Source organism: Rhinolophus sinicus, chromosome 2, assembly GCF_057876585.1.
Source record: "Rhinolophus sinicus isolate RSI-liver-muscle chromosome 2, RSI-T2T, whole genome shotgun sequence".
In the NCBI taxonomy this organism is placed as follows: domain Eukaryota; kingdom Metazoa; phylum Chordata; class Mammalia; order Chiroptera; family Rhinolophidae; genus Rhinolophus; species Rhinolophus sinicus.
The window spans coordinates 114,622,736-114,641,278 of NC_142502.1; the positions used below are offsets into that span (position 1 = coordinate 114,622,736).

At 48.8% G+C, this 18,543-nt stretch overlaps 1 protein-coding gene across 4 annotated transcripts in view; it reads right to left on the reverse strand.

Annotated features, from left to right (window-relative positions):
• Nucleotides 1–10,524: 10,524 nt before the first annotated feature.
• The window catches only part of ZNF892 (zinc finger protein 892), a 28,401-nt gene continuing 20,382 nt past the window's right edge, over nt 10,525–18,543 (reverse strand). For all 4 annotated transcript variants that reach the window (XM_019725855.3, XM_074332510.2, XM_088795944.1 and 1 more), the window contains exon 6: nt 10,525–17,310. The gene's annotated coding sequence lies outside the window, so the exon portion shown is untranslated. The remainder of the gene's footprint in view (nt 17,311–18,543) is intronic.

The following is an 18,543-nucleotide window of genomic DNA, read 5'->3' on the forward strand; positions in this document are numbered from 1 at the left end:
TCACGCCTGCGCCCACTGCCAGGCCAACGGAGCAGAGAGGCCACCGGGCTATGTCCAGAGTGGCTCTCCAAGGGGCCACTCAGGCAGGCACAATCCTTTGGGAGGGTGAATCCCGACAAAGCGGGCCTTTTGGCCCAGCAATGCCCCATCCAGTCACAGCTGAAAGAACTGATGCAGGCTATGCCAGAGATGTGTCTACACAGGTCTGTTTGCTAAATGGCCGTGTGCCCAATACTGAGAGGCAGCCCGAGGCTGAGCAGGTGGGGGAATATTGCTACGTGATGGGGATGACCCTGGCAGCATTATTCATGATACCAGAAACAGTCCTGATGGCCACCCCGACCAAGGCATTGGTGAAATGAGCATCTCGCGTGACACACGGGGCAGTCATTAAGGAAAATGCTGTAGAAATGGCTCTTTTGACCTGAAAGATACTCTCATGAATGAGTGCAAACGGCAGATTCCGTAACAGTATGTGGAGGGAAGGCATGAATCTGATCATCGCCAGGTAAAATCACAGGGACTTTCTAATTCTCTTCTGCTCAGCCCTACTGCATAATTTCTTTGCAGTAAACATGTTACTTGTATTAAAAGAAGTAACAGAAGTTTGTGAGTCTCCATGGCAGCCACCCCCAGCCCCCACCTGCCCATGGCATGGGAGCCCTGGCGGGAGGGGCTGGGACTGCAGCCCAGGTTTGCCAGGTGGGCGAGCCATTGGGGGTGGGGAGGAGAGGCATCACTTAAGTGTGAGTCAGGGCGGGCCTGCCGCGGCATCCTTACCTTCTCACCACTGCCCCCAGTGTTGTCAGAGCTGGGCGATAAGAGGCACAGTGTAGAAGCAGTAGTCCAGTTAATAACGGGGTGCAGACAGGAAACAGAACCTCATCAAAGGGTGACTCAGAGATGAGGATCGGGGCTGCCCTGAGGAATGGGCTGGGGGTGTCCTAGCTCCTCAGGTCCAGGGCGGGTCCGGGTCAGCACTGTCCCTGGAGGCCCAACACCAGTATGTGGCGGGAGGCCCCACTCTGCCCTGTGACTGTGCCAAAAAGCTAAACGCAGGCTGTGCCCAACTCTCACCCTGCCCGTCTGACTGTCCTGAGCCCAGCACCTGTGCTGGGGTCCCGGGCCCCCTGGAGGCTGCCATCAGGAAGGGCGGGTCTCCCCAGAGCCTGCCTGTTCCTCCTCTCTCTCCTGGCCCAGTGCAAGCTGTTAGAAAGGATTACTCCCTGGAGATCGCTTTCTGACTTCAGTTCTGCCACCAGGAGCCTGGAAATAGCCCTTTCCCGGAAAGGTACAATCCATATATGGTGCAACAAATAGCTGCCACTCAGGCTTTTTCGTATGTTTTGACTTGGGTGCACTGGGGGAAGGGAGTTTAGGCCCCAGCTTCCCCAGGAGCATGAGAAACCTTGGGGCTTTGGGCCATAAGCAGCCCAGGCTCCCAGGCCCTGTCTGTCACTCTCTCTTCTCAGCTAATAAAATTAAGCCAATCAGTGACCACTGCTATTGTTTTCATAAATGTCTATAATAAAAGCACTGTACCTGGAAGGTAGGATTTCCCCAAGAAAAAAAGGAAACGCACCCAGACTTCTTCTTAGCCAAGGGGTAGGAGAGTTAAGACACTGAATCTGCCTACTGGACAGGTGGACAAAGTGAGGTCGGCAGAAGGGACTTTCCCGAGTCAGGGGCCACACCAGAACCCTCCTCCCCAAGCAGAATCTCGATGGAACAATCTATCATCAGACTGGCCAGTTGCCCCCCTACCCCCCCACCCCACTCCTCCCCTACCCCAGCCCCATCTGGCAGAGCAGGTGGGGCTCAGAGGCAGCCCTGGGCACAGGGCAGAGGAAACTGCCACGTAACTGAATTCCTAGGAGGGCTGAGCAAGTGGGCTGCGGGGGCTGGGCCGGCTTGTAGCGGGGAGGAGCTCCTGGGTGCTGCTGTTCTGCCTCCTCCTTTTATTCATACCTTTCTGGGCATACCTGCGCGTCCCTTCCTCCTGCTGCTCCCTGAGGCCTTCTGACCTGGAAATTCTTTTGTTGACCTGGGATCAGCTAACCTTGGTTACCTTGGGAACACTTCCTGGGGCCACTTTCCCAACCCCTGACTCACACATTCTCAGAAGTTTGTTGGGCCCCAAACCCCCGAGCCCTGAAGTGGGGGAGGGGAGTGTGGAGGTGGAGACCTGCACAAGGGGCGGGACTCTGCCCTTCAGAAAGCAGTTGGGCCAGAGGACACTAGGTATGGCCACCCGCTGGGGACAGACAGGAGGAAATGTCCAGCTGTCCTCAGGGAAACAGCCGGCCAGAGGGCTGGTCCCTCTTCTTGGGGCCTCAGGTGTCTACGCTGTGCCCTGGGAACAGGGAACAGGTCGTAAACCATCCCAAGTGGACAAAGGCCCTTCTGATGGCAAGAAGCAAACGGGGCAGAAAGAGAAGTTATCGCAGGGACAGGAAACATTGAAGAGTGCGAGCCTGGGAGGTGGAGCTGGGCCTGGGGGCTGCAGCTGATCCAGTGCCCTCTGCTCTGTCTCAGATGACCGCACACTGTCCAGGGTCCTCTGCGTCCAGCAGGGCAGAGCAGGTTGTCCCATCCTGCCAGTCTGAGTTGACCCATTCTCTCAGATGGGCTGTTACCATAGCCACAGCACAACAGCACACTGAATCCTGGCAGGAAAAACTGATGGCCCCAGTCAGAGGTGGCGTCCCCCAGGCCACGACGATCTAGCCCTCTGCAACAGCCTTACATATGGTGCAGTCACGGCTACTGGGGCCATCACCATGGTTGGCAGGTGCGTGGGGACAGTCCTCTGAGCAGGAGGTAACACCTAGAAGGTGTTGGTCACAGTCGTGGGAACAGAACTCTTGTTCCAAAAACCCACCAAATGCACGTCACTAAACATGTCATTCTGAGAAGCTCTGGGTGAGAAGACATGAAAGGGGATGAAGAGCTGGCTAGGTGGGGACGTTCTGGAGAATTTCACTACCATGCGCCCAGACCTTTTGTCCCTCATTCCTGCACCCAGCCACTCAACTGTGTGTTTTGATGCCACCTCCTGGGCACGTCTCCAGAATGGACCATGGAAAATGCAGGTCGCCATGGGACTCTTGGATTCAAAGGGGCTCCCGCACCAGCATCAGGAGAAGAGTGAAAGCTGTCATCTGTCCTACCAGGGCCTTCGCCACTGGGGTCCCCTCAGTCACCTGGCAGTTTCCTGCAGTGCTCCCTCACTGTCACAATCCCCTCCCTCCTTCCCTGCCCAAATGATCCCCCTTCTCCACTCCCTACTCTTGTACCCCTTTCTGCTCATCCTCTAAGACTTGTCTGCGTGGCCATCTCTAGGAGGCACCGGCCTCCCAGCAGAGTGAGGGGTCTCTTTGGGCCGCTTCATGCTACCTGTACACAAGTCTGTCTGCCCATAGGTGGGGACTTGTACTGTATCCACCCTCAGCCCCAGCACAGACCCCAACCCGAGTATTTTCCATAAGTGTCTTCCTGGCTTGAGGAAAGCAAATTTCAAAACATTGAAAGACAAACATGTTCTCCCAACCAGAGAGTCTGAAAGTGAATGTGACTCAAAGATGGATGGGAGCATCTCCAAACTGAAATCTGAGGGTGTGGTGGTGAAAGAACCTGTGTGGGAGGGGCGGGGCAGGGCGGGACAGGACAGGGGAGAGGCCTGTCCCTGGGAACTGCTTGGTGAGCCTTGCTAAGCAGTAAGGACAGGCACAGCCCAAAGCGAGGCCACAGGACATGCGTGGGGGTTTCTGCAACTTTCTGGGGAGTTCCTGACAACCACTGCAGGCAGGTGTGGCTCTCACAGGGCCCCTTGGGCGTGTCGGGACCTCAGGCAGACCCCTTTGTCAGAAGTGGTCAGAGTGGGGAGGGCAGGGGCCCAGCCAGACAGAGACAGCTGTGCTCTGGTTTGCGTGGCAGGGTGAGCTTTGAGGAGACAGGAAGAAAACTGGTTTCCGAGCCTCTGGGCGGTTGGGGTCTCACACTGTCCGTGAGAATGCTGGGGGCAACCTCTGCCTCTTGAGAGCCTGACTTCAGAAAGAAATAGTCACAGTTGGAGATGAGCCACTGGCCCCATTGGAACATCTCATCCAGTCTGCCTGTCACAACAGGTGTGATTGTACGTTGTGGACTGTCCCTGTTTGCGAGTGCCAGGCATCCTTCCTTCCTCCTGAGGCCTCCTGGCGGGACCACTGACGAGGTACTCGGGACTCAGTCTGAGCCCTGAGTCTCCTCCTGGGCACGTTCATGCTAAAGTATGAGCTAGATCTTACATTGCAGCTGGAAAGAGTGGCACCCACCTTTGTCCCCTTGCGACGGTGTGGGGGGACACAGTGTAGGCATGGAAGCCCCTTTCAGTGAAGGCTAGAAGAGGGGGTTAGGCTGGAAAGAGGAGCCCATGCAGCCATAACCGGGAGACTGAGATGGGTGACGCCCAAGGGTGGAGAAGTGGTGCCTGCATTCTACAGCAGAGTTTCAGCTGACGAGACGCCTGCTCTGGGTCAGTCTGTCTTCTGTTCAGCCCACTGCACACAGTCCAGAGGAGAGATACCCAGTCCTGGTGACAGAATGAGGCCCACTGGAAGGTGGGTTGGAACCCACAGCTGGCAATGGAGCCGGGAGACGTACAATGGGCAAGTTACAGATTCCTAGATGCATAACTGCTTGTGGAAACAGAAAGACATAAGGGATTAGCTGACCACAAGTCAGCATGAGCCAGTAATGAGGCTGGACACCAACACGCCTTGGTAATACTAGCCGGCCCCAGAGGTCAAAGGTCCCCTGCAGAGGCCCAGTGTCCTTGTCCTGTGCTGCTTGGCCCTGCTCTGGAGCTTTACTCCCTCTAGAGACAGCCGTGAGCAGATGGGGCCAGAGACCTGTGCCCTGGCCAGGAGACACCGAGGGTCCAGATGGGAGACAGGAAGGTCAGGGCAAGACCCTACTGCCTTCTGGCCTTTGTGCCAGAAGCAGCCAAGGACCTACCCTGCCCTGCCCAGCCCATGCTCCTCACCTGCGTCCCGTGTACCCCAGCAGACCTGGCCGCCCAAGCCTGGGGCACGGCCTCTGCAGGACAAGAATGAAGACGAGGACGAGGGTAGCGCAGACCAGCGTCTCCACGCTTCACTCCTCGCAGCACCTCGCTTTCTCGTGTGCATTCCACAGGATGTGGACGGGGCTGAGAGTGTCGGGTCCCCCTAGACCGGGGAGAAGACATAGGGACCCTGACACCCAAGAGGTCACAGGCACCCCTGCAACAGGCCCCTCAGAAGGCAGGATGCTGGGCACAGGAAGGAACACATGGCGGCTTTTCTGGGCCTCTTTGAAAGGGACAGTGTTTTCTCTGTGGGTAACTGACAGCGAGGACTCTGGCATCACCCCTATTTCCTAGAGAAGGCTGGTTCCAAGATGAGGCCCCCACTGTGACGGGGTAGGCCACGTACACTTACTGCCAGTTGAAACTTTGGTGTCACAAAACATAAAATGTGGACGTGCTCCCCGAGAAGTGACAATGTTGGGTTACAAAGCAGTCTGTGTCCCCCAAACAGGCAGCAATGTAAACTGTGAGAGGAGGGGCTTCTGAGTCACATGACCTCACCCCAAGAAATGAACGGGGACAATGACAAAACTGTTCATTCCCTGGAGACCTTCTCTTCCTGACAAGATGCAAGTCTCCAACTCTCAGGAGAACCGGTTTCGCTGCAGCGTGGGGAACCGTCACCTGAGCAGGGGCCTCTGCTGCTCAGCCAGCAAGGACAGGGCTAGAGTGAAACGGAGGCTCCACATAGCTGAAGAGCGCCAGGCCGCTCATCAGAATCCCTTGCACACGACTGCTGGCACCCACTGCATGTGACTCCAGGGCAGGGGTTTAGGCATTGCAGCTCCCCAGGGGTTGTGATGTAGCCCCTGCCATGGTCAGGCCCAGCACCCATGTAAGACAGCAGGTCTCATCCTGGACGGCAGGGATGCCCCACCTCCTACACTCCGAAGGGGGCACGGGGAGGAGATGTCAGGACTCCATTCCTACCAGTGGCCATCTCCACCCCCACTGTCCCCATCTATGAACCACGCCAGGCAGTTTTGGGGACCAGATCAATACAGGGCTGGGGTGTACGTGAGAAGCGGGGTAGGCAGCACACTGGGCCCCTCAGCTTCTCCGGGGTGGATGTCAGGCAACCGGAGCTCCCCAGAAGCTTTCAGAGAGAAGGGGCCTTTGCTCAGGTCACAGTGGGGGCACAGCGGGCACCCCCTTTCTAACTCTTTCTCTGACAGAAAATCCTGCAATTTGACTGCACCTGCCACACTCTGGAGCAGCCTCGGCCCCTCCACACTGGCCAAAGGCAGGCCTGCCTGTCCCACAGCCCACAGCATCACGAAGAGTGACCCATGCACAGCTGACCCACCTGATCATAACACTCCCTGACTTAAAATACCTCTGGGCGACTCGTGCCCCTAAAAAGTCTTGTCCCCAATGCCTGTCAGCCACTAAGGCAAAGGCAGCACTCCACCTTCATCCAGCACCAGCTCAGGTCCCACCCGGAGGCATCTGAGAGGGGCTGCGACTGCATTTCCCAGCCTCGTGGTGGGTGGGTGGGGCCACGTGACTAATTCTGGCAAATGGGCTCTAAGCAGAAGTAAAGCGAGTTATTTCTCGGCTAAAGCACAGCAAAGCAGTGTAAGGTCTTATGAGTCCTTTCCCCTTCCGGGGGCCCCTGAAGCCACATGTGGAGATGGCCATGTCACCAGACGGTGGCACCTCCCACAGTCTGGCTCCCTGGATCTTGGCAGAGCTGTCAAAGCCAAACCCCTCAGACTGCACCCCTGTACACGCACACCAGCCCTGGCCAGCATCAGACATTGCAGAGTGAAAACCAATCCTTGCTGGGCTAGGCTCTGAGATCCGGGGCTCACCTGTTACTGAGGCATGGCCTGGACTGCTCTAACTAACACAGCCACACGTACACCAGGCACTCTGGGCACCGTCACACATTGCTCAAACCTCTTGCCATCAGCTGTTATCTCTAGTGACATCTGCCACAACCCTCCATCCCTGGACACAGACACACTGATGTTGTCTCCACGCTCACATGTCAGTTCTTCATACCTCTATCTCTCTGCTGTTGAACATGCTGTGTGTTGACTCAAGGTCCTTGCATAGTTGTCTGGACTAAGCCTCCCACTGCTCCATCCAGCAGGGCCTCCTCTGAGCCTCCGTGCTGGGCCCGAGCTCTGAGACCCCAGCCTGTCTCCACAGCCCGACCTCTCCTCTCACTGGGAGCTTGAGATCGCGTCTCCATCACTGGAAGAACTCGGAGCAGGCTCACCTGCATGCTGCTCAAAACAGGTTTACAATTTGTTGACAGAGCACAGGAGTCAGCAGGTGTTGGGCTATTGAGAAGATCAGTCCTGCACTACTAGCCCTTGGGTGGTCCAAGATGGTAACCAGTCTGATGTCAGGTGGCCTAGATGATAGATGCCAGCTGGTCTGGAACATTCTTCCCTAAGTCCTTCAGGAGAGGTCAGAGGGTCATTTATAGGATTTATATGTCTACTTCCAGGTATAGCTGGAAAGTTCAAAAGTTCACATTCCCAGGCTACTTAAAATAAGAGTAGAATATTTTCCCTGTGCCTCAGCCTACTGGATTTTAGTAATTTAGCAGCTTGGCTATAGTGGTCCCCTTTATTTCTTCACTCCTTCCTCAAGTACGAGGCCCTCACTTGGGACAGAACCCCCTGGAGACCCCACTTCTAGGCAAGGGGAAGGAAATTCAGCTCAAGGCCGCTCCTTTTTAGGGTCCCAAGAGACTCCCTCAGCCCCTTGCCCAGGGCACCTGCCACCAGGTGTTCCTTCTTCCCACCTGCCAAGATGGGGTCAGAGCCACCTTCCCCACTGCAGCTCATAACCTGCCTCCCCAGCCTGAGTCCTCTGGTTGTTTCTATGGCACTGTCGGTGGGACTGCAAATTGGTGCAGCCACTAGGGAATGCGGTATTTTGGGAACCCCTCCCCCTGCACATCTTTCAGTGGGGCCGTAAGCACATTGCCTTGATTTCCTGCAATGGTGGCACACTGGCTCACTGGATATAGTTTTTGGAAAAAGATAGAAGTCGTTTTCAGCTAAGCACGGTGAATTAAGTAGGTAATCGAGATGAGTAACACTGTCTGCTCAAAAATGAGTGATGACGGTGACAACAAAACCAGTCCTTTTTAGTGGCTCCGGACACCTCTGGCCCCGCCCAGGCACCTGACTGACTGGTGCAACACTGCCACCTGGTGAAGCCGAGGGGAACTACCGGGCGGTTCTTACAAGGCCAGAAAACCCTTAAAAATGTAAAATGGAAGGTCCTGGGCCAGCGCAGAGTTCGCCTGCTTCCCCCTTTCGCCAGAGTGTTCCCGGAAGTTAAATCACTGTGATCTATTCGTCTAAGTCTTTGCTAGGCAGTTCATATTTCCTACCTTCCCTCTTTATGTCTTTTTAAACTCTCAGACATCTATCACATACACACACACATATATTTATACCCATTTTAGAAAACTTTTATATACATTGCATGCATCAATCTTAACTGTATTGTTTTGACAAACAGATCCGCGCTTGTGTACTCCACACCCCCGTGGAGATCAGGAGCATTTTCACCACCCCAGACAGTCCCCTCCGGCCCTTCCCCAGCAATTCTCCTCTATGAGGCAGTGATACTTCTGTTTTCTGTCACCGTGGATTGGTTTTGTCTTTTCTAGAGTTTGATATAAGCGGAATCATATAGTATGTACTGGAGTGTCCTGATTTCTTTCACTCCATGCTGTTGGAATCTGTCAGGGTGTCCGTAGTTCATTCTTTTCATGTTTGGTAGTAAGTAGTCCATTGTGTGAATATATGCCATCATTTGTTTTTCTGTTATGCTGCTGATGGCTGTTTCCAGTTGTGGCTACTAAGAATAGCACTACTGGGAACGTTTTTTGTATAAGTGTTTTTTGAATGCATGCTTTCACTTCTCTTATGTAAATATTCAGGAGTCAGATTTCCAGGTCAATGGGTAGGTATGTGTCTACCTTTATAAGAAACCGCTAAACCATTTTCCAAAGTGGCAGGAGCATTTTTACCTTCCCACCAGAAGGGCGCGAGTCTCCTTTTATTTCTAAAGTTGGGAGGAGTCCAATTCCAAATGACAGTAAGATAAGAATAAGCATTCATATACACTATGAGGTCAGCGTTAGGTGAGGCGGATTCTATAGAACGCCCCACATTTTAAAATGGAAATGCTGGATCAAAACATCATCTCTGCTCATAAAACAAAAAGCTATCACTTCATGCCTGTTAGAATGGCTGTTACAAAACAAAACAAAACAAGAAATAACCAGTGTTGGTGAGGATGTGGAGAAAAGGGATCCCTAGTGCACTGTTGGTGAGATCGCAAATTGGTGCAGCCACTATGGAAAACAGTATGGAGGTTCCTCAAAAAATTAAAAATAGAACTACCATATGACCAAGCAATTCCTCTTCTGGGTATTTATCTGAAGAAAACAAAAATGCTAACTCAAAAAACTATCTGCACCCCTGTGTTCACTGCAACACTGTATACAATAGACAAGATATGGAAGCAACCTGGGTGTCCACAGATACATGAATGGATAAAGAAGAGGTGGTACATATATGTAGTCACACAACAGCCTAGCCAACTGTCCCCCCGTGTCTTTCCTTAAGGAAAGAAGAGTCTGTGAGACTGTGCCTTTCTGGGTCTTTGTTCCATCCTTATGTTTACACCTTATGTCTCTCTGTCTGGTCCCCAAAAGATGGTTTGCAGCCAAAGACGGGTAAGATATCTCACGGGAGATACAACCTAAGCCAGGCGGAACCGAGTGGGGACCCCCAATGAGCTGCCTTAGAAAAATATGGGAATGGGCCTTGCCTCCCCTTCCCCCTGCCTGGGAAAAGCTGTTGCCGGCTCTGCCTTTTCCCTGGCACCTGTTTGTGAGAGAAGTTACAAAAGTAATAAAGATCAGTTCTCTCCACTTAGTTCAACGGAACTTACAAAATAAGAGACTTGACCCTTCTGACCCTGAGAAGGTACATACCTTAATTAGGACATTGTGGGACCTTGTGCTTCAGCTGTTGACTGACAAAGGGTGATTGAGATAAACATTTTTCTGTTATGATGTGTGAGTTTCAGAGACCGTGTATGAAACAATGTTGCTTTCTCTTGTTTTTGCATACCTATTCAATAAAAACCCCCAGTCGGCCTTATTCTGGGCTCCAGTCCCCTGAGACTGAGAGACCCCTGGCCTTCGGAGAGATTTAACTGCATTAAGTCTCTGTTTGTTTCTTTCTTAAAAACTTAACCCAAACCACCCCTTCTCGCACCCTCACTGCCCATGTTGCGCTGGACGCGACACATATACACGGTGGAATATTACTCAGCCATGAAAAATAAGGAAATCTTACCATTTGTGATAACATGGATGGACCTTGACCAATTTATGCTGAGAGAAATAAGTCAGAGAAAGACAAATACCATATGATGTCACTTATGTGTAGAATTTAAAAAACAAAAACAGGAACTCACAGGTACAGAAAACAGATTGGTGGATGACAGAGATGGTGGGTGAGGGTGGGTGAAATGGGTGAATGGGGTCAAAAAAACCCAATTTCCAGTTATTATTAAGTAAATAAGTCAAGGATGTGTAAAGTGCAGCCCAGTGACGATAGTTAGCAATACTGTCCCATATGTTTGAAAGTTGCTGAGAAAGTAGATCTTTAAAGTTCTCAGCACGAGACAAAAGTCTCACTATGTACGTGGATGGATGCTGACTAAACTTCCCGTGGTGATCATCTTAAGTAATCCATCTGTCAAATCATCATGTTGACACTAACACTAACACAGGGCTATGTGTCAATTGTATCTCAATTAAAAAAAACCCAAGTGCTACCTCCAGAGGTCAAGACAAACAAGCAGACCAAGACTCATTCCTCACCCAAAGGAGCCAAGGGTCCTTGGAGAATGGTTGACAAACTGGAACTCTGATGCTTCACTGAGGGAGGTGTTGAAAACCCTCTGACATTATCTTCTAAAGCGTAACATATGCCTTGCAAAGTGACCCAGGGATTTCACTCCAGGCATCTACTCTCAAAAGAAAAGCACATGTGTTCCAGGAATGTTCATAACAATTATGAAGTCACACAGTTAAGCTCGCAAACTCCTCCTAGAGAAAGTGCTACACACCTCAGTGCTGGTCACCTTCGAAACACTCCCCTTGGGAAGCTAAACACCGACGCCAACACCTAGTCCACCCTTCAAAGCAATTTTGGAGCTCTTTTTCTGGAATGGCCATCAGAGCTGTCGTCGTATTACCATTGATGTCCTGAATGTCATCAAAATGTCTTCCTTTCAATATTTCCTTTATCTTCAGGTAAAGAAAGGAGTCATTGGGGGATAGGTCAGGCGAGCAGGGAGGGTGTTCCAATACAGTTATGTGTTTACTGGCTAAAAACTCCCTCACAGACAGTGCCGTGTGAGTTGGTGCATTGTCGCGATGCAAGAGCCATGAATTGTAGGCGAAAAGTTCAGGTCCTTTAACTTGTTCATGCAGCCTTTTCAGCACTTCCAAATAGTAAACTTGGTTAACTGTTTCTCCAGTTGGTACAAATTCATAATGAATGTGGGGACAGAGCCCCAGAAAGTAGTTTACAGGCTCTCGGCCTCACGTGGAAGGGTGCTGGCTCGGGTAGTGGATGGCCGTCGGCTGTGGCTGATTGGCCATCGGCTGTGGCCGGTTAGCCGATTGGCCACTAGTATAACTGCTGCAGCTACAGAGGAGAGCCGAGGACTGCCAAGGACTGCCGAGGATTGCAGAAGATTGCCGAGGAGCCAAGGAGAGCCGAGGAGAGCAGAAGAGAGTAGAGGAACAGAGTTGAGGAGAGTGGAGGAGAGTCGGTTGGTCGGTTGGCGGAAAGGCAGACGGCAGGTCGCGCATCCGGTGGGCCCAGCCTCCAGTGAGACCATAGTGGTATGACTCCCCTCCCTATGGCTCCGTGGGTGTTCCTTTTTGGCCTCACCATATCCTGCGTTCTTGTGTGGGGAGCGGGAGCAGAGACCCCGCAGGCTGCCCCGCACGACAATGAATATTCCCTCTAATATCCAAAAAGGTTAATAACATCGTTGCAACAAGTTTGCAAACTTAATTGTCAGACCTTGTATATTCAGAATAGCCCAAACTGAAAACAAACTCAAATATCCATCAATAGTAGAATAAAGAAACAACCTGAGTATATGCATACAGTGGAATACTATAACATCAGCGAAAAAGAACAAAGTACTGATATATGCAAGATGGTTCAATCACACAAAATATGGAGTGAGGAAGCCAGACAGAAAAGAATATTACATACTACATAATTTGATTTAAGTGATGACCAAGAACAGGTAAAACTAGCTGAGGATGACAGAAAACACAGAGGTGGTTACTAGAGGGCTGGGAGGTGAGAGGTGGTGAGGATGAGGTTTGGGGGTGGGTGACTGGGAAGGGCCTGGGGGAGCCTTCAGGAACAGTGGAGACATTCTGTATCTCAACCTACAGCTGGTTGATGGTTACGTGGGTTTATGTTCATGTAAAAATGCATCACACTGTATGCTGAAGATGTACACATGTCAGGGATGTTAAATCTCAATTCAAATAATATTTAAAAAGAAATCCACGAACGCATAGTGATACAAAAAACAAAACACCACCACCACCACCAACAACAAAAATACCTCAGGTGGGAGGTGGGGACAGAAAGCTCTTCTTTCATAAGAATGGCAGCCACTAAATGTAGGAGGAATAACAGAATCAGGAAAACACCATTTTGTAAGTGTTAACTTACTAATTATTCAGAAAAGGATGATCAGTGGAGCCTGGAAACACTAGATAAAAGGCTGCTGGGAAGCAAGATATTCATAGATTACTTATTACGTCCAAAGGGAGAGGTTGTTAATTATAACGCAGCGATCTGGACAACATGTGGACAAAACACTCAAGCTCAGCATTAGGAAAAACAGGTCAAATTAGCATCTTGAGTCTCTTGATGTAACTTGGTGAGAACTATACAACATCTATGAAGACTTATTGCCAAAATGCTTAGTCTGCCTCTAACCATGAGAAAACAATCAGAAAATGCAGGTTGTGGGAGAGTCAACAAAACTGACCGAGGCTCCTCAAATGTCAGTGTGATGAAGACAAAAAGAGGTGGAAAGACTGTCCTAGATGGAAGGAGAATTAAGGGGCAGGATGAGTAATTGTAATGTGTCACCATTGATTGGACACTGGACCACGGGGCTGTAAATAACATTTGGGAATCACTGTGGAGAAATTAAAACTGACCACATGTGAGATAACATTATTGTATAAATGTTAGATTTCTTGGGTTGAACAAGTTGGAAAAAGTACTTGCTCATAAAAGATACATGCTGATATACATCCTTATAAGACATGTGACATTATAGGTAAAATGACACAATGTCAGCAATTTAGTTTCAAATGGTTCAGAAAGGAAAAGCATGCATAGACAAAGCAAATGTTGTAGAAGGGGGAAAGGAAGGAAAAGGGAAGGAGGGCCCTTAATATCAATAACTGTGGCAGCAATTGTTTCATTGTGAAAACAATTGGGTTAATAAAGTGCTGCATTTCTAAGGACACATGAAACCAATTCCCACCTTACATGCCAGCCTAAGCCTTACATGCCAACCTAACGGCCTGGGACTTTGGGATTGAAGAACCACTTTAGGCCAGGAGACCAGGACATGACTGGAGCAGGGTGGTGGGGTAAGTCTAGGACACCACATACGATGGGGACCCTCCGTGAAACTGGAGGTAGAAAATAACCACCAACAATGAGAGTCTGTAGGGACACTTGTCTGCCTAGCACCCCCACCCACACTTGGTGATGGAAGTTGGGGATGGGGTGATTTTCCCCTAGTAAGTCATGTCCCCAGGATGGTTTGGGGTAATGTTTCCTGTGTGATCCAGGAAATCTCAATCCAAAACCCGAATTCATTCAATTCTTTTCTGGAGAGAAATTCCCACAACACAGGTCTTCAGAATTCCCACGTATTAAGGTCAGAAAAACTTAGGCTAGCAACTCATGGTTATGAAACATGAGAAAGTCGGCCAGATTAAAGTTCTGAGAGAAAGTAACAGGCATCCCAGTAGTTCATACCCAGTGAAAATCCACATCGAGAACCAGGGCAAAAATAAAGACATCATTCAATGAAAACCTAAATCCTATGGTTTCTGCTTCTCTCTGGAGAACCATGACCAATATGGACAGCAAACAGAACAACTTCTGGTTCTAGAAAAACAGAATTTTAAGGGTGGGCTTTCTGAATGTGCTCTGGGGATTCTAGAATTGGCTGTCTGATCTGATTAGACTTACGGATACCAATGACTTATCTCCAACAGTAAGGAGAGCACTGAGCATTCAGGCATGTCTGGCAACTGATAGACACAAAAATATCTGCTTCGGAGTCTATTAATCAACCATTTATAAGAAGCAAGGAGCTGGAAGGGACATTTTTGGAAAACTAACTGTAATGTAAGTGCCTACCATTCGGCTGGTGACTGCCAGGCATCCGTCTCCAACACACACATTGCCAGCTGCTCACATAAAGAGCCAGGCCGCTGCGACCTTGAAGTCCTGCGACCATGAAAACCCTGGGGAACCTAGATAACTGACTGCTTCAGTAACCCCACTTTTCCCTTCCCGCATCATAATTCCAGCTCTCATGTTTTCAATTTGCCAATAAAGAGTGAACCCATGAAACCCTAGGCACCCCACCCTTGGACACTAATAAAGGCAGAGCCCCAGGTCCACACTCTCTCCCTCTCTCTCCTGTGACCTTGCTATATGGCCCCGGGGTATGCCGTGTACCCTCCAGGATTTGTGAGCAATCAATCTTTTTTCAAAGTTCTCTGACAGTTGTTGCTGAGGCATGTCATGCAATCATAATAAGAACGCAAGGGCCGGTCCAGCCACAACACTGCCTCTGGTGGGGAAATGTCTGCGGGGGCTCCCACAGACAGTAGTATGGGCTCGGGAGTGTCAGGCATTCCTAGCCAGTGCATCATCAGCCACAGGGTGAGACCAACACAAAATGCCATGAGTATAATAAGGTGGGCTGGTTACTCGTAATGTTTCTGGACAAAGTGGTAAATAAATAAATAAATAAACTCAGAGATTCAAATTCCCTCCTCAAGTGCACACAGAACATTTCTCCAGGATGCATCACACGTTAGGTCTCAAAATAAGCCTTAACAAATTTAAGAACATTGAAATCACACTAAGTATCTTTCCCAACCACAATGGAATAAAACTAGAAATCAACAGCAAAAGGAAAAACCTGGAAAATTCGAACATATGTGGAAATTAAACACCACACTCTGGAACAACCAATGGATCAAAGAAGAAATCACAAGAAAAAACAGAAAAAAATCTTGAGATAAATGAAACCAAAACCACAACATACCAAAACCTACGGGACACCGCAAATGCAGTGCTAACAGGGAAGTTTGTAGGAGTAGGTGCCGCATTAGAAAAGAAGGAAGGTCTCAAATCAACAACCTAACTTTACACTTCCAGGGAGGAGAAAAAGAACAAACTAAGCCACAGTTAGCAAAATGAAGGAAAGAATAGATTAGAGTAGAAATAAAGGAAATAGAAAAATAGGTAAACAGTAAAAAACAAAAAAAATAACAACTAATGAAACTAAGAGTTGGATATTTTAAAAGGTCAATAAAATTAAGGGGGCAGAGGGAGGGATGAAACTATACTACAAACACACACACACACACAATTACAGTGGTGGTCAAATAGGTATTACATTTTTCAAACTCATTGGACACTTTAAATGGGTGAATTTTATTTAAAGTATTCTTCAATAAAGTTGCTTTGACGAAAATCCAAAAGTCAGTTCTTTAAAATGACTAGTAAAATTGACAAACCTCTGGAAACACGGTCAAGAGGAAAAAGGGAGAATGCAAGTAAGCAATTCCGGGAATTTGATAAAGAGGACATAACTATGAATAAAACAGGGATTTTAAAGAAAATAAAAATATTTTGATCAACTTAATGGCAAAAAGACAAATTTTTAAAAAATCTATCTCAAAAAATTGAAGAACAAATAAAAAATCTGAATGGCCCCTAAAGCCAATCAAAACTCACACCATACATATAATAATCCCAGTTTACTGGGTGAATAAACCAAACATTCAAGGAACACAAACTCCTCCGGGGGTGAGAAAAATCACTAAACTGGATAAACCCCAAAAGGGCAGGTATTCTTTAAAAGAAAATCTGTCAATGTAATTTACTACATTAACAGCTTAAAGAAAACCATGTGGTCATCTCAAAAGATACAGATTTAATTACTGTCCAAGAAAACTTATTAGGTTGGTGCAAAAGTAATTGTGGTTTTTGCAATTATTTTTAATCTTTTAAACTGCAATTACTTTTGCACCAACCTAATATTTTTAAAAAGATAAAAAGACACATTCCATGATATTTGTAGTCACTGTTATTGGACTATCCCATCAGAAAGCATACATGGTGGGCAGGTCATGTAAATGACTCTATCAACAATACCTAATGGTTACATAGCACTTGATAACTCACAAATCACTTTGCCTCCATTATCTGCCTAATCTAGCCACTCTCAAGTAGGTATCATATTTTTTAAAATTTATATATAAATTGGGAAACAGATTATAAAGGGTGAAGTGAACAGATTTAAAAACCCCATTATTTTCATTCTTTATTTTGTTGTTCCTCTGATATCCTGTTTTACATATCAAATTAAAAATAACAGATATATAAATATAGATAATACATAAAGAAACCAAAATTCTGAAGCCTATTCTCCAGTGGTTCCCATACGCTCTTGTAACAAAGACAGAAATAAAAATGTTTAACCCTATGGTTTATATACCCTTAGTCATATCTATCTTTCCTTCTCAAATTTGTAATCTATAGTTAAACACTGGTATTTCCCCCACTTAAAAACTACAGTTTCTTTGAAGCTTGCAGCCTGGTCATTTCCAGCTACCAACCTGGCCGCTTACGTCTGGGGAACAAGTGAGATTCCTCTTTGGTACTCAATCCCAACTGGTTACAAATGACCTAGGTATGCCACAACTTCTGACACAACTTGACATGCCATTTCAGTGCCCAAAAGAAGGGTGTCATGGGAAGAGTGAAGGAGTACTCTTCCCTATTCCCCAAAGTGCAGCTAACACCCTGGGGTCAGATATCGTGTTTCCCTGAAAATAAGACCTAGCTGGGGACTTCCGGAAAAATGGCGGCGTGAGGTGAGCCTCTGTAAAGCTCCCCTGGAATTTACAACGAATCGAACAACAAAAACTCCACAAAGGACTCCCTGCACAGCACACAGGCAACACGAAGAGGCCCACTACTGACTGAAATCACCTACAGGTGGGAGATTCGCGCGAGTGGAGGGAGGAGGGAAGGGAGATGTGCGGAGACCGAGCCGCGCGGGCGCAGGACGCAGACCTCGCTCAGTGCGCCGAGCTCGCTGGTTCCCGGAACTACCGCAGCTGCGGGAGAGGGAAGAACTCGGGCTGCTAGGGCTCCGCCAGGGCTCCACAGGGCTGAGGGGACAGCATATAACACGGCTGAACCCAACGCTCACGGCAGAGACCTCGGAGAAAAGACCGAGGGAAAAAGGCTGAAAACGGTGGTTTAAGCCCGCACTGCCGAGCAGAGAACGGAGCCTTAGGCACTGAGACTGGCCGCCCCCTCCCTCCCCTTCCAGAGCTCGCCCCGCCCCCACCTGCCCGGTGCTAAAAGCGAAACAGTAGCAGTGTCAGATCAAAACAACAGAAAATTTGCTGTTTTGAGAACTGTGGGCCGCAAACACAATTTCACAGCCCAACTAGTTCCAGCAAAGGGGAGAGACCTGTGGAAGCAGGACCGGCTGTGGTGGTGGTCGCCGCCATTGCTCTGGGCCACCTCTCACAACTCACCCCGCCTCTGACCCCACCTATCTGGGCGGATCCCTGCAGGAGTAAACAGAACTGCTGAAACCTACGGGCTCTGAATCAGGAGCTGGAAGAGCTTTGGAACATCAAAAGCTCTCCGCATACCCACCGGGACACTGCGCCCTGTGACCTAGACGAACTATTAACAGAGGAGAAGCCCGTCTCCCAGGGAATCCCCCCATTGTGTGAGAAGTTGGAATAGTGCAGAGAAAACATAGCACTACTGTGTGGGAGAAGGAAAATAAGTTGCAGTTGGAGAAATAATAAAACATTCTACCAACAAGTACTGGCAAACAAAAGAAAGACCGCTTTCTATCAACCTGTTGCAGAAGCCACTCCTGTAGATGTCTAGGAAGAGAAATAGTAAACCAGTAATCGCCATGAATAACCAAGGCAACAAGATAACTCAGAAAGAAAGTGAAAAATCTCCAGAGAAGGCACTTAAAGATACAGAAATATGTGACTTAAATGACAGAGAATTCAAGATTGCAGTTCTGAAAAAACTCAA